Genomic DNA, 16,128 nt, shown 5'->3' with positions numbered 1-16,128 from the left:
AGTAAATAAAAGCAGGATATGATCCTCTTCAAATCACTATGAATTTGTATGTTACAGTTACTTTTTATTTTTTAATTTTTAAAAAGTTTTAAATTTGCTTAAATAAAAAAAATTTGTGAAGAGTAGTACATTGGAGACTGGCAAGAGCATGATAATAATCAGTTTATTCATGGTTTTGGGCCATGGTAACAGGCACTGTGCAAAAATAGGTATCACTAACTATCGGAAAAGTAGTGGACGGTACAGGTTGCCAGAGTTCTCTGAATTTTTGCATTTGGTATACTTCACAGTTAGTATTTTATTTTACTTTTTTTCATTTAGTAATATGCTTATTTATTTATTTATTTTTGGCCATGTTGGGTCTTTGTTGCTGTGCGCACTGGCTTTCTCTAGTTGTGGCGAGTGGGGGCTACTCTTGCTTGCGGTGTGTGGGCTTCTCATTGCGGTGGCTTCTCTTGTTGCAGAGCATGGGCTCTTGGCACACGGACTGCAGTAGTTGTGGCACGCGGGCTCAGTAGTTGTGGGATGCGGGCTCTAGAGCACAGGCTCAGTAGTTGTGGTGCGTGGGCTTAGTTGCTGCACGGCATGTGGGATCTTCCCAGACCAGGGCTCGAACCCGTGTCCCCCTCATTGGCAGGCAGATCCTTAACCTCTGTGCCACCAGGGAGGTCCCACAGTTAGCATTTTAAATGGTTGATTCTTAGGAAAATATGTTGTGTTCTCTACTCTTTAAAAAATCTGTTTCTACTCTTTGCAGTAGAATAGCTGATGCATCATGAGTTCTGATAACAGGATTTGTTGTCCAAACAGACCACAGAAAAGTAGTACAGGTTTGGTTTAATATAATTTACCTTCAGCTGAACACTATTCTAGGTACCTAAATACATGTAGTAATTCCTCACTAACCATGGGAGTTGTGTTTATGAAAGTTTCTTAGTAAAATTACCATTCACAAGATGAAAGGTAAAGAGTACTGGAAAGAGCATATATAAAAATATGTTATGTGAGATTGGTTCAAGATGGCGGAGTAGAAGGACGTGCTCTCACTCCCTCTTGAGAGAACACTGGAATCACAACTAACTGCTGAAAAATCATAGACAGGAAGACACTGGAACTCACCAAAAAGGATACCCCACATCCAAAGACAAAGGAGAAGCCACAATGAGATGGTAGGAGGGGCACAATCACAATAAAATCAAATCCCATACCTGCTGGGGTGACCCACAAACTGGAGAACACTTATACCACAGAAGTCCACCCACTGGAGTGAAGCCTCTGAGCCCCACGTCAGGCTTCAGAACCTGGGGGTCCGGCAACGGGAGGAGGAATACCTAGAGAATCAGACTTTGAAGGCTAGTGGGAATTGATTGCAGGACTTCGACAGGACTGGGGGAAACAGAGACTCTTGGAGGGCACACACAAAGTAGTGTGTGCATTGGGACCCAGGGGAAGGAGCAGTGACCCAACAGAGACTGAACCAGACCTACCTGCTAGTGTTGAGGGGTCTCCTGCAGAGGCAGGGGGTGGCTCCGTCTCACCGTGAGGACAAGGACACTGGCAGCAGAAGTGCTGGGAAGTACTCCTTGGCATGAGCCCTCCCAGCGTCTGCCATTAGCCCCACCAAAGAGCCTGGGTAGGCTCCAGTGTTGGGTCACCTCAGGCCAAACAACCAACGGGGAGGGGACACAGCCCCACCCATCAGCAGGCAAGCGTATTAAAGTTTTACTGAGCTCTGCCCACCAGAGCAACATCCAGCTCTACCCACCATCAGTCCCTCCCATCAGGAAACTTGCACAAGCCTCTTAGATAGCCTTATCCACCAGAGGGCAGACAGCAGAAGCAAGAAGAACTACAATCCTGCAGCCTGTGGAACAAAAACCACATTCATAGAAAGATAGACAAGATGAAAAGGCAGAGGGCTATGTACCAGATGAAGGAAAAAAATAAAACCCCAGAAAAACAACTAAATGAAGTGGAGATAGGCAACCTTCCAGAAAAAGAATTCAGAATAATGATAGTGAAGATGATCCAGGACCTCGGTAAAAGAATGAAGGCAAAGATTGAGAATTTGCAAGAAATGTTTAACAAAGACCTAGAAGAATTAGAGAACAAACAGAGATGAACAATAAAATAATTGAAATGAAAAATACACTAGAAGGAATCAATAGCAGAATAACTGAGGCAAGGACGGATAAGTGACCTGGAAGACAGAAGGGTGGAATTCACTGCTGCAGAACAGAATAAAGAAAAAAGAATGAAAAGAAATTAAGACAGTCTACAAGACCTCTGGGACAACATTGAATGCAACAACATTCGCATTATAAGGGTCCCAGAAGGAGAAGAGAGAGAGAAAGGACCCAAGAAAATATTTGAAGAGATTATAGTCGAAAACTCTCCTAACATGGGAAAGGAACTAGCCACCCAAGTCCAGGAAGCACAGAGAATCCCATACAGGATAAACCCAAGGAGAAACACGCCGAGACACATAGTAATCAAATTGGCAAACATTAAAGACAAAGAAAAATTATTGAAAGCAGCAAGGGAAAAACGGCAAATAACATACAAGGGAACTCCCATAAGGTTAACAGCTGATTTCTCAGCAGAAACTCTACAAGGCAGAAGGGAGTGGCATGATATACTTAAAGTGATGAAAGGGAAGAACCTACAACCAAGATTACTCTACCCAGCAAGGATCTCATTCAGATTCGATGGAGAAATCAAAAGCTTTACAGACAAGCAAAAGCTAAGAGAATTCAGCACCACCAAACCAGCTCTACAACAAATGCTAAAGGAACTTCTCTAAGTGGGAAACACAAGAGAAGAAAAGGAGCTACAAAAACAAACCCAAAACGATTAAGAAAATGGTCATAGGAACATACATATCGATAATTACCTTAAACGTGAACGGATTAAATGCTCCAACCAAAAGACACAGGCTTGCTGAATGGATACAAAAACAAGACCCATCTATATGCTGTCTACAAGAGACCCACTTCAGACCTAGGGACACATACAGACTGAAAGTGAGGGGATGGAAAAAGATATTCCATGCAAATGGAAATCAAAAGAAAGCTGGAGTAGTAATGCTCATATCAGATAAAATAGAGTTTAAAATAAAGTATGTTACAAGAGACAAGGAAGGACACTACATAATGATCAAGGGATCAGTCCAAGAAGATGATATAACAATTATAAATATATACGCACCCAACATAGGAGCCATTCAATACATAAGGCAACTGCTAACAGCTGTAAAAGAGGAAATCGACAGTGACACAATAATAGTGGGGGACTTTAAAACGTCACTTACACCAATGGACAGATCATCTAAACAGAAAATTAATAAGGAAACACAAGCTTTAAATGACACAATAGACTAGATAGATTTAATTGATATTTATAGGACATTCCATCCAAAAACAGAAGATCACACTTTCTTCTCAAGTGAGCACAGAACATTCTCCAGGATAGATCACATCTTGGGTCACAAATCAAGCCTCGGTAAATTTAAGAAAATTGAAATCATATCAAGCGTCTTTTCTGACCACAATACTATGAGATTAGAAATCAATTACAGGGAAAAAAACGTAAAAAACACAAACACATGGAGGTAAACAGTATGTTACTAAATAACCAAGTGATCACTGAAGAAATCAAAGAGGAAATCAAAAAATACCTAGAGACAAATGACAATGAAAACACGACGATCCAAAACCTGTGGGATGCAGCAAAAGCAGTTCTAAGAGGGAAGTCTATAGCTATACAAGCCTACCTCAAGAAACAAGAAAAATCTAAAATAAACAAGCTAACCTTACACCTGAAGGAACTAGAGAAAGAAGAACAAACAAAACCCAAAGTTAGCAGAAGGAAAGAAATCATAAAGATAAGAGCAGAAATAAATGAAATAGAAACAAAGAAAAAAATAGCAAAGATCAATAAAACTAAAAGCTGGTTCTTTGTGAGGATAAACAAAATTGATAACCCATTAGCCAGACTCACCAAGAGGGAGAGGACTCAAAACAATAAAATTAGAAATGAAAAAGGAGAAGTTACAACAGACTGCAGAAATACAAAGCATCCTAAGAGATTACTACAAGAAATTCTGTGCCAATAAAATGGACAACCTGGAAGAAATGGACAAATGCTTAGAAAGGTATAACCTCCCAAGACTGAACCAGGAAGAAATTGAAAATATGAACAGACTAATCACAAGTAATGAAATTGAAACTGTGATTAAAAATCTTCCAACAAACAAAAGTCCAGGACCAGATGGCTTCACAGGTGAATTCTATCAAACATTTAGAGAAGAGCTAATACCCATCCTTCTCAAAGTCTTCCAAAATTTTGCGGAGGAAGGAACACTCCCAAACTCATTCTATGAGGCCACCATCACCCTGATACCAAAACCAGGCCAAGATACTACAAAAAAAGAAAATTACAGACCAATATCACTGATGAATATAGATGCAAAAATCCTGAACAAAATACTAGCAACAGAATCCATCAACAGAGTAAAAGGATCATACACCATGATCAAGTGGGATTTATCACAGGGATGCAACGATTCTTCAGTATATGCAAATCAATCAGTTTGATACACCATAGTAACAAATTGAAGAATAAAAACCGTATGATCATCTCAATAGATGCAGAAAAAGCTTTTGACAAAATTCAACACCCATTTATGATAAAAACTCTCCAGAAAGTGGGCATAGAGGGAACCTACCTCAACATAATAAAGGCCATATACGACAAACCCACAGCAAACATCATTCTCAATGGTGAAAAACTGAAAGCATTTCCTCTAAGATCAGGAACAAGGCAAGGTTGCCCACTCTCACCACTATTATTCAACATAGTTTTGGAACTCCTAGGCACAGCAATCATAGAAGAAAAAGAAATAAAAGGAATACAAATTGGAAAAGAAGAAGTAAAACTGTCACTGTTTGCAGATGACATGATACTATACATAGAGAATCCTAAAGATGCCACCAGAAAACTACTAGAGCTAATCAATGAATTTGGTAAAGTTGCAGGATACAAAATTAATGCACAGAAATCTCTTGCATTCTTATACACTAATGATGAAAAATCTGAAAGAGAAATCAAGGAAACACTTCCATTTACCAGTGCAACAAAAAGAATAAAATACCTAGGAATAAACTTACCTAAGGTGACAAAAGACCTGTATGCAGAAAACTATAAGACACTGATGAAAGAAATTAAAGATAATACCAACAGATGGAGAGATATACCATGTTCTTGGATTGGAAGAATCAATACTGTGAAAATGAGTGTACTACCCAAAGCAATCTACAGATTCAATGCAGTCCCTATCAAATTACCAATGGCATTTTTTGCGGAACTAGAACAAAAAATCTTAAAATTTGTATGGAGACACAAAAGACCCCAAATAACCAAAGCAGTTTTGAGGGAAAAAAACGGAGCTGGAGGAATCAGACTCCCTGACTTCAGACTATACTATGAAGCTACAGTAATCAAGACAATATGGTACTGGCACAAAAACAGAAACATAGATCAGTGGAACAGGATAGAAAGCCCAGAGATAAGCCCACGCACCTATGGTCAACTGATCTATGACAAAGGTGGCAAGGATATACAATGGAGAAAAGACAGTCTCTTCAATAAGTGGTGCTGGGAAAACTGGACAGCTACATGTAAAAGAATGATATTAGAACACTCCTTAACACCATACACAAAAATAAACTCAAAATGGATTCGAGACCTAAATATAAGACCAGACACTATAAAACTCTTAGAGGAAAACATAGGAAGAACACTCTTTGACATAAATCACAGCAAGATCTTTTTTCATCCACCTCCTAGAGTAATGGAAATAAACACAAAAATAAACAAATGGGACCTAATGAAACTAAAAAGCTTTTACACAGCAAAGGAAACCATAAACAAGATGAAAAGACAACCCTCAGAATGGGAGAAAATATTTGCAAACAAATCAATGGACAAAGGATTAATCTCCAAAATATATAAACAACTCATGCAGCTCAATATTAAAAAAACAAACAACCCAATCCAAAAATGGGCAGAAGACCTAAATAGACATTTCTCCAAAAAAGACATACAGATGGCCAAGAAGCACATGAAAAGCTGCTCAACATCACTAATTATTAAAGAAATGCAAATCAAAACTACAATGAGGCATCACCTCACACCAGTTAGAATGGGCATCATCAGAAAATCTACAAGCAACAAATGCTGGAGAGGGTGTGGAGAAAAGGGAACCCTCTTGCACTGTTGGTGGGCATGTAAATTGATACAGCCACTATGGAGAACAGTATGGAGGTTCCTTAAAAAACTAAACGTAGAACTACTATACGACCCAGGAATCCCACTACTGGGCATATACCATGAGAAAACCATAATTCAAAAAGAGTCATGTACCAAAATGTTCATTGCAGCACTACATACAATAGCCAGGACATGGAAGCAACCTAAGTGTCCATCGACAGATGAATGGATAAAGAAGATGTGGCACATATATACAATGGAATATTACTCAGCCATAAAAAGAAATGAAATGGAGGTATTTGTAATGAGGTGGATGGAGTTAGAGTCTGTCATACAGAGTGAAGTAAGTCAGAAAGAGAAAAACAAATACAGTATGCTAACACATATATACGGAATCTAAGGAGAAAAAAAAAAAAAAAAAAAAGGCCATGAAGAACCTAGTGGCAAGACCGGAATAAAGACACAGACCTACTAGAGAATGGACTTGACGATATGGGGAGGGGGTGGGGTGAGATGTGACAGGGTAAGAGAGTGTCATGGACATATATACACTACCAAATGTAAAATCGATAGCTAGTGGGAAGCAGCCGCATAGCACAGGGAGATCAGCTCGGTGCTTTGTGACCACCTAGAGGGGTGGGATGGGGAGGGTGGGAGGGAGGGAGATGCAAGAGGGAAGAGAAATGGGAACATATTGTATATGTATAACTGATTCAATTTGTTATAAAGCAGAAGCTAACACACCATTGTAAGGCAATTATACTTCAATAAAGATGTTTAAAAAAAAAAAAAAAAAAAAAAAGAAGATGTGGCACATATATACAATGGAATAGTACCCAGCTATAAAAAGGAACAAAATTTGGTCATTTGTAGAGACTTGGATGGATCTAGAGACTGTCATACAGAGTGAAGTAAGTCAAAGAGAAAAAGAAATATCGTATATTAACACATGTATGTGGAACCTAGAAAAATGATACAGATGAACTGGTTTGCAGGACAGAAATTGAGACACAGATGTAGAGAACAAATGTATGGACACCAAGGGGGGGAAAGTGGGGGGGTGGTGTGATGAATTGGGTGATTGGGATTGACATGTATACACTGATGTGTGTAAAATGGATGACTAATAGGAACCCGCTGTATAAAAAAATAAATAAAATTAAATTCAAAAAATAAATAAAATAAAAATATGTTATGTAAAACATCTAGAACATGCCTACTTCCAAGTCAAATGCTCCAATAAGTTAATGCATTTGATGAATCACTTTCTTTATTTTCTGGAAACATTGCTAAGGCAGAGTCTCCCTTAAGTCCCATGCTCTACAGATAGCAATTTTTTTTTTTTTTTTTTTTTTTTGGTCTCACAGCGAGGCTTGTGGGATCTTAGTTCCTCAACCAGGGATTGAACCCCGGCCCTTGGCAGTGAAAGCGTGGAGTCCTAACCACTGGACAGCCAGGGAATTCCCCAGATTGCACTTTTAAAAATGTATTTGATCACTCTCTCAAATACTTGTATACCTACTTCTTAGACTTAATAATGTAGTTTATATCTGCATCTCATATTTTTTCTGTCCTATTTGAAAGTTAAATTGCTGACATCATGACACTTAATCCCTAAAATTCTTCAGCATATCCCTTCCTGAAAATAAGGACAGAACCACAATACCATTATCATATATAAGAAAACTGAAGTATTCCCTAATATCATTCATTTACTATTGTCCCTATTCAAATTTCTCCATTTGTCCCTGTAATGGGTTTTATGTCTCTTTAGACTCTTAGAATTCTCCTCAGGTTTTTTTTTCTCTTGTTATTTATCTGTTGAGTTCATATTGGTATTATTTAACTTGTTCCTCTATTTCCAATAAACTGGAAACATCTAAATGCTTGCTTAGACTGAGCAATCTAATCTATGAAATACTTCATAACTGATGCTGAGTATTTCATTTTGTATCACACTAGGAGACACAAACTCAAGTTATCCTGAATTTGTGAGGTCTTCCCAATATAAAGATGTAGTTTTTCTTTTGCTGTCAAAAAAGATCTAGTGATACTCTGACACTGTTTCCCAGCAACCTTTCACCGAATGGTTTTGAGCATGCACTGATGATCCTTGTCTGAATCAGTTATTTCTTTAGAGTTTGCAGAATGGTTACTTTCCAACTCTTATCATGTCTTTACACTAATTTGCTGCCATTTCTCAGTAAAGAAGATCTTTATCTTATTAACTGGGATGAAGTACAGTTCCCTAAAAATGGCAGGGTCACTACTTAATTCTTTCTCTTTAATTACCAGTTTAGGAGTTAGTGTAATAGTTACTTATAGGAAGAAAATTAGATGTTTTTATTTCTGTTTATGTTTCTCTTTTTATGTGTGTTTACATTACTATGGACTCATGGATTTTTATTTATTCAGAGTTTTAAAATCAATTACTCATTAATCTTTGATGCTAAAATGTAGGGGTCCCCTTCAAGCTGGCTTCTGTATCTTTTTTACATGCCCTATTAGACTTTTGAGCACTTCCCTCTTTTCTGGTACAAGAAAGTATCCCAAGCCCACCTTTGATTGTTTCCTGCTGAGGCATGGTTTCTTTTAGTGATTGTAACTGTTTTCTGTTGCTTTACATTCATTTATTGCTTACATTCTCATTGTTTGTTTCTCCTACCTTGACAAGATGTTACCAAATTGCGTGGTCTTTTCTCAGTGATAACTTCAGGAGTACACTCTTTTTTTTTTTTTTTTTTAGGAGTACATTCTTACAGGCTATGGGGAGGAAACAATAATTGTTATTGTGCCTTTTATTTAAGAGGAATGAACTAATTTGTACATTTAAAATGACCTAAATAACCAGCAATGAGGACCTGCCCATTCCAATGGAAAATCCTTCTAAGGAGCCTCATAGAAAATGTATCTTGTGTGGAACATGGGTAGATTATAAGAACGTACAGCTTTTTTCTCAGTTTATTTCTCCATTTACTAGATGAATTTATGGAAGGGACATAATAGGTCTTATTGGAAGAAACAAAAAGAAATTACGGAAGCAGTTAAGAGAGCTCAAATAATGGGGTTTATGCCAGTTACATTTATTTATTTATTATTTATTTTTGTCTGTGTTGGGTCTTCGTTGCTGGGCGCGCGCTTTCTCTAGTTGCAGAGAGCGGGGGCTACTCTTCATTGCGGTGCACGGGCTTCTCATTGAGATGGCTTCTCATTGCGGAGCACGGGCTCTAGGCGTGCGGGCTTCAATAGTTGTGGCTCGCAGGCTCTAGAGCACAGACTCAGAAGTTGTGGCGCATGAGCTTAGTTGCTCCACGGCATGTGGGATCTTCCCGGACCAGGGATGGAACACGTGTCTCCTGCATTGGCAGGCTGATTCTTAACCACTGCACCACCAGGAAAGTCCCCAGTTACATATTGATATAAGGATCCTGCATATCTCAAACACCCTAATGTTTGTAACATCAAATACCAACAGTAAATTATATAAAGTTATCATCAATAAACTTATTTTATGATAAAAAAAATCTTAAAGGGATAGCCATGAAAAAGAACTACAGTATATAGAAACTGAAGGGTCTTCATTGTAAGCATATAGTTTTCTCATTTAAAAAACAATGGTAGTTTTGTGGTGTTAATCCTCTACTTTTATCTTTTGCCTTTTTGGATTATATTTTCTAAGAGAATTTTATCTACCAGTTAGCTGATGGATTAGATTTTATGAGGACTATTGAAATAGCAGCCATCCTCTCAACCATTTTTCTGTTACTTGCAGACTTCTGATTTTTCTTTTGCAAAGTATTTTATTTCTATTAAAATTCCAAAGTGACTTTTTGGGCTACAGTCTTAAAAAGATATATTTTGATCACCAAATGCTTACTAATGTTACACCAGTTCCTCAAGCAGATGAATGAAATGGACTGCAGAAACAATATTTTTGTTTCCTTATTTTATTTTACTTTATTTTATTTTTCCCTGAGGTACTAAACTATTGCTTTAGAAATTCTGAAATAATGAAGGGAAAAACAGAATAAAGGCCTGAAAAGAAAATAATCAGTTAAATAAAAAATTTCTACGAGTATATTAGTTCTAGTCCAATCTTTTTTGTTCATTATATGTAAGAATTTATTTGTTGACAAATAAAAACAATACTTGCATAAATTTTAATATCAGTTTAGAAAAACTGACTTTATTCAAATTGAGATTGAACATACGCATTTCAGTAATAGTTAAGGGTTAGGAAAAGAAACTTGAAGTTGTCAAAAAGCTTAAATAAAATTGTTCAACTTCTAAACAAACATTGCAAATATTTTGTGGTATGGATAGAATCAGTTTATTAAACAGATAAATGGAACAGTATCTTTATTTTTGGTATCTGGGTAAAAGCTTCAATCTTGTGGATTTTTTCAATTTAAGCCCTTGCTTCTGGACATCATAACTGTATTTATGTGGAATGCTTTTCCAGAGAGCCTCTTTAAAACCCACTTGCAAATACAAGAGCAGGGAAACCATAACTGCCATGTTATCTGACCATAATGATAGGGATAGATTTCCAATTGCAGCCATGAGTTAAAAGAAACACTCTAACTGTGAGGACTCCACGATGTTTTTCCCTGATGTTTGCCTAACATCACAGATCAGAAGGACAGAATTTGCTAGTCTTTAAGAACAAGTGGTAGATGTGGGAGTTTAAGCCCTGGTTTTGTACCCAATAAGGATCAGACATATACATATTAGTAAACTCTCATTATTTTTGGACAGCAGAAGCACAGTGAAACAGAGATTGCATGAAATTAAATGTAGAAAGAGTAAAGGAATTTCTGATTACAATGTGAGTATCTCTTTCCTCTGCTTTGATTTTTGGGAAATTGTGTCATGCTTCTTGTATGTTTTAGACAGACTATTGCACTGTGACGTTAAAATGGAAACTTTATATTATAGATTCACTTGAAGTATTATGATTTACTGTGAAAGTAAAGATAAAAGGACTTTTTAAATAAAGCAGAAAACTATGTTATACCTTATTTTGTAAAATTTTAAGACATATCTTTTTTTTTAAATATATGTGAAAGCACTTTAAATATGAAAAGTAACCTACTACTATTAATAATAATAGTAATAACAATAACAACAATAATACTTAATATTAGCAGTGGTATGTTCTACCCTATAAAATAATCTTCCAGTTTCAGGAGTAGTATGAGGGTAAGTTGAGTCCCCAGAGAGTAATATACTACTTATTTAAAGAAGAAAAAAAAACTTTCAAAAAATGCTGAAAAACATTTCATTTATTACTCTCTGTTTCTCTAGCATTAATGGTAACCTAAGGTTCTTAAAGATTCTTGTGCCTCCCCAAGTATTCAACTCACTACTAGAAGACTCTCTTCTTCCTTTTCTTTCTTTCTTCCTTTCTTTCTCCCTCCCTTCCTTCCTTTCTTTCTTTCTTTCTTTCTCCCTTCCTTCCTTCCTTCCCCTCTCCCTCCCTCCCTCCCCCTTCCCTCCCCCCTTCCCTCCCTCTCTTTCTCTCTTTCTCCCTTCCTTCCTCCTTTCCTTCCTTGCTTCCTTCCTTCCTTCCTCCCTCCTTCCTTCTCTCTCTCTCTCTCTCTTTCTCCCTTCCTTCCTCCTTTCCTTCCTTGCTTCCTTCCTTCCTTCCTCCCTCCCTTCCTTCCTCCCTCCCTCCTTCCTTCCCTCTCTCTTTCTCTCTGTCTCTTTCTCTCTTTCCCTCTTTCTTTCCTTCTTTTTTTTAATTCAAACAGAAAGTCACAAAAATTATAATCATCCTCATCAGTTCACTCAGTCCCATGTAATTAATTTTTTTTATCTTGATCTTTTGTTAGCACTTTTATGAATTCATCAGTTTTCCATTAGAGTTCTGAAAATGCTTATTCATTCAGGTCAGCAGTATAGTCAGTTACCAGAAACCTGTACTTGTCAGAGTCTTTTCCATGAATTCCTTGAAGATGAAACTCTTTTATAGGAACATTTTTGCAAAAGCATCAGAGTACACCCAGAACTGTCTGTAAATGACAAAAGACTTAAAAATGACCACGGTTAAAGATTTGATGAAAGTTCATAATAATGCATTTGACAAGGAAATTTAGTTATTTCTGAGATATACATTTTAAAGTAATAACTATAATTATGACTTATAACATTATACCAGAACATATAAGATTTTTAGAAATTTCAGGTAATGTCTGAAACATTTATATTAAGATATTTCCATACAAATAACCCAAAGAAAGTTTAGTATTAGTTGTTTTGTTTGTTTGTTTGTTTTTTTATACTGCAGGTTCTAATTAGTCATCAATTTTATACACAACAGTGTATACATGTCAATACCAATCGCCCAATTCAGCACACCACCATCCCCACCCCACCGTGGTTTTCCCCCCTTGGTGTCCATACGTTTGTTCTCTACATCTGTGTCTCAATTTCTGCCCTGCAAACCGGTTCATCTGTACCATTTTTCTAGGTTCCACATACATGCGTTAATATACAATATTTGTTTTTCTCTTTCTGACTTATTTCAATCTGTATGACAGTCTCTAGATCCATCCACATGTCAACAAATGACTCAATTTCGTTCCTTTTTATGGCTGAGTAATATTCCACTGTATATATGTACCACAACTTCTTTATCCATTCGTCTGTCGATAGGCATTTAGGTTGCTTCCATGACCTGGCTATTGTAAATAGCGCTGCAATGAACATTGGGGTGCATGTGTCTTTTTGAATTATGGTTTTCTCTGGGTATATGCCCAGTAGTGGGATTGCTGGGTGATATGGTAATTCTATTTTTAGTTTTTTAAGGAACCTACATACTGTTCTCCATAGTGGCTGTATCAATTTACATGCCCCCCCCAAAGGTGCAGGAGGGTTCCCTTTTCTCCACACCCTCTCCAGCATTTGTTGCTTGTAGATTTTCTGATGATGCCCATTCTAACTGGTTTGAGGTGATACCTCATTGTAGTTTTGATTTGCATTTCTCTGATAATTAGTGATGTTGAGCAGCTTTTCATGTGCTTCCTGGCCATCTGTATGTCTTCTTTGGAGAAATGTCTATTTAGGTCTTCTGCCCATTTTTGGATTGGGTTGTTTGTTTCTTTAATATTGAGCTGCATGAGCTGTTTATACATTTTGGAGATTGATCCTTTGTCCGTTGATATGTTTGCAAATGTTTTCTCCCATTCTGAGGGTTGTCTTTTCGTTTTGTTAATGGTTTCCTTTGCTGTGCAAAAGCTTTTAAGTTTCATTAGGTCCCATTTGTTTATTTTTGTGTTTATTTCCATTACTCTAGGAGGTGGATGAAAAAAGATCTTGCTGTGATTTATGTCAAAGAGTGTTCTTCCTATGTTTTCCTCTAAGAGTTTTATAGTGTCTGGTCTTACATTTGGGTCTCGAATCCATTTTGAATTTATTTTTGTGTATGGTGTTAGGGAGTGTTCTAATTTCATTCCTTTACATGTAGCTGTCCAGTTTTCCCAGCACCACTTATTGAAGAGACTGTCTTTTCTCCATTGTATATCCTGGCCTCCTTTGTCATAGATTAGTTGACCGTAGGTGCGTGGGTTTATCTCTGGGCTTTCTTTCTTGTTCCATTGATCTATGTTTCTGTTTGTGCCAGTACCATATTGTCTTGATTCCTGTAGCTTTATAGTATAGTCTGAAGTCAGGGAGTCTGATTCCTCCAGCTCTGTTTTTTTCCCTCAAGACTGCTTTGGCTATTTGGGGTCTTTTGTGTCTCCATACAAATTTTAAGATTTTTTGTTCTAGTTCCATAAAAAATGCCATTGGTAATTTCATAGAGATTGCATTGAATCTGCAGATTGCTTTGGGTAGTATAGTCATTTTCACAATATTGATTCTTCCAATCCAAGAACATGGTATATCTCTCCATCTGTTGGTATCATCTTTAATTTCTTTCATCAGTGTCTTATAGTTTTCTGCATACAGGTCTTTTGTCTCCCTAGGTAAGTTTATTCCTAGGTATTTTATTCTTTTTGTTGCAATGGTAAATGGGAGTGTTTCCTTCATTTGACTTTCAGATTTTTCATCATTAGTGTATAAGAATGCAAGAGATTTCTGTGCATTAATTTTGTATCCTGCAACTTTACCAAATTCATTGATTAGCTCTAGTAGTTTTCTGGTGGCATCTTTAGGATTCTCTATGTGTAGTATCATGTCATCTGCAAACAGTGACAGTTTTACTTCTTCTTTTCCAATTTGTATTCCTTTTATTTCTTTTTCTTCTCTGATTGCCGTGGCTAGGACTTCCAAAACTATGTTGAATAATAGTAGTGAGAGTGGGCAACCTTGTCTTGTTCCTGATCTTAGAGGAAATGCTTTCAGTTTTTCACCATTGAGAAGGATGTTTGCTGTGGGTTTCTTCTCTTTTTCATGTATTTCTGATCTGATCTTTTTGATTTTTTCCTTCTGCTAACTTTGGGTTTGTTTTGTTCTTCTTTCTCTAATTGCTTTAGGTGTAAGTTTAGGTTGTTTATTTGAGATTTTTCTTGTTTCTTGAGGTAGGGTGTATTGCTGTAAACTTCCCTCTTAGCACTGCTTTTGCTGCATCCCATAGGTTTTAGGTCATTGTGTTTTCATTGGCATTTGTTTCTAGGTATTTTTTGATTTCCTCTTTGAGTTCTTCAGTGATCTCTTCGTTATTTAGTAGTGTATTGTTTAGCCTCCGTGTGTTTGTATGTTTTTACGTTTTTTTCCTCTAATTGATATCTAGTCTCATAGCGTTCTGGTCAGAAAAGATACTTGATATGATTTCAATTTTCTTAAATTTACCAAGGCTTGATTTGTGACCCAAGATATATTCTATCCTGAGAATGTTCCTTGAGCACTTGAGAAGAAAGTGTATTCTGTTGTTTTTGGATGGAATGTCCTATATATATCAGTTAAGTCCTTCTTGTTTAATGTATTATTAAAGCTTGTGTTTTCTTATTCATTTTCATTTTGAATGATCTGTCCATTGGTGAATGTGGGGTGTTATAGTCCCCTAGTATTATTGTGTTACTGTTGATTTCCCCTTTTATGGCTGTTAGCATTTACCTTATGTATTGAAGTGCGTGTATGTTGGGTGCATAAATATTTACAATTGTTATATCTTCTTCTTGGATTGATCCCTTGATCATTTTAAGACAGATCTTAAAGATGATTTTAATTTAGTTGTATCTTAGTACTTTTTATTTTAAGGCAATGTAATAAAAATATATGAGCAGTTATTTGATCCCAACTTCTCGATAAGTTTTGATCAATAGTTTCAATTTTGAAATATCTAAAGGGGGCAAATACATGTATTAATTTTTCTTTCATTTAACATTGAACAAAAGCTGATTGAGAACCTATTAATAAGAATGGATTGATTACCTGCTCTAATGCCAGTCATTCTTTTAGGACCTAAGGATACATCATTTGCTCTCAGGGGACTCATAAAATAGTAGAAAGATTAATAAAATAGACAAAGTATCAGAAAGTATTAATATTTATGCAGAGAATTATAATTGGTTGATATGCAGAGTTATAACAGGGTGATAAGAAAGAGAATATGTGAATTGCTTCTGTATACTGGAAAATCAGAGAGCCTCTCTTCAAATGTAACATTTAGTATCTTTAATATTTAAGAAAAATAGTTTCATAAAGTTCATATCAAACTTTTTGTTTTAATGAAGTTTGCTTAGAGTATATTTTGAGTCCATGTTTAAGGTAACCTTTTCCTGTCCATTGAGGTTTTTTAAATTGACCCTGACTGCCTTCTATGTTTTAAGAATTGTTTTTTACATGAAAGTTAAATAATCCCAAAGCATGTTATCTTTAAAAGTGCTTTTAAGATGTATATGGACTTGAAAC

The 16,128-nt window shown here is 36.5% G+C and overlaps 1 protein-coding gene across 8 annotated transcripts in view; it reads left to right on the top strand.

Annotated features, from left to right (window-relative positions):
• PARPBP (PARP1 binding protein) overlaps nucleotides 1–16,128 on the top strand; it is a gene marked incomplete at its 3' end in the record, with an annotated part of 113,378 nt that overhangs the window by 19,485 nt on the left and 77,765 nt on the right. The window lies entirely within an intron of this gene.

Source organism: Balaenoptera physalus (assembly GCF_965194825.1).
Source record: "Balaenoptera physalus genome assembly, chromosome: 13".
Classification (NCBI taxonomy): domain Eukaryota; kingdom Metazoa; phylum Chordata; class Mammalia; order Artiodactyla; family Balaenopteridae; genus Balaenoptera; species Balaenoptera physalus.
This window is presented reverse-complemented; position numbering and strand designations above follow the sequence as displayed.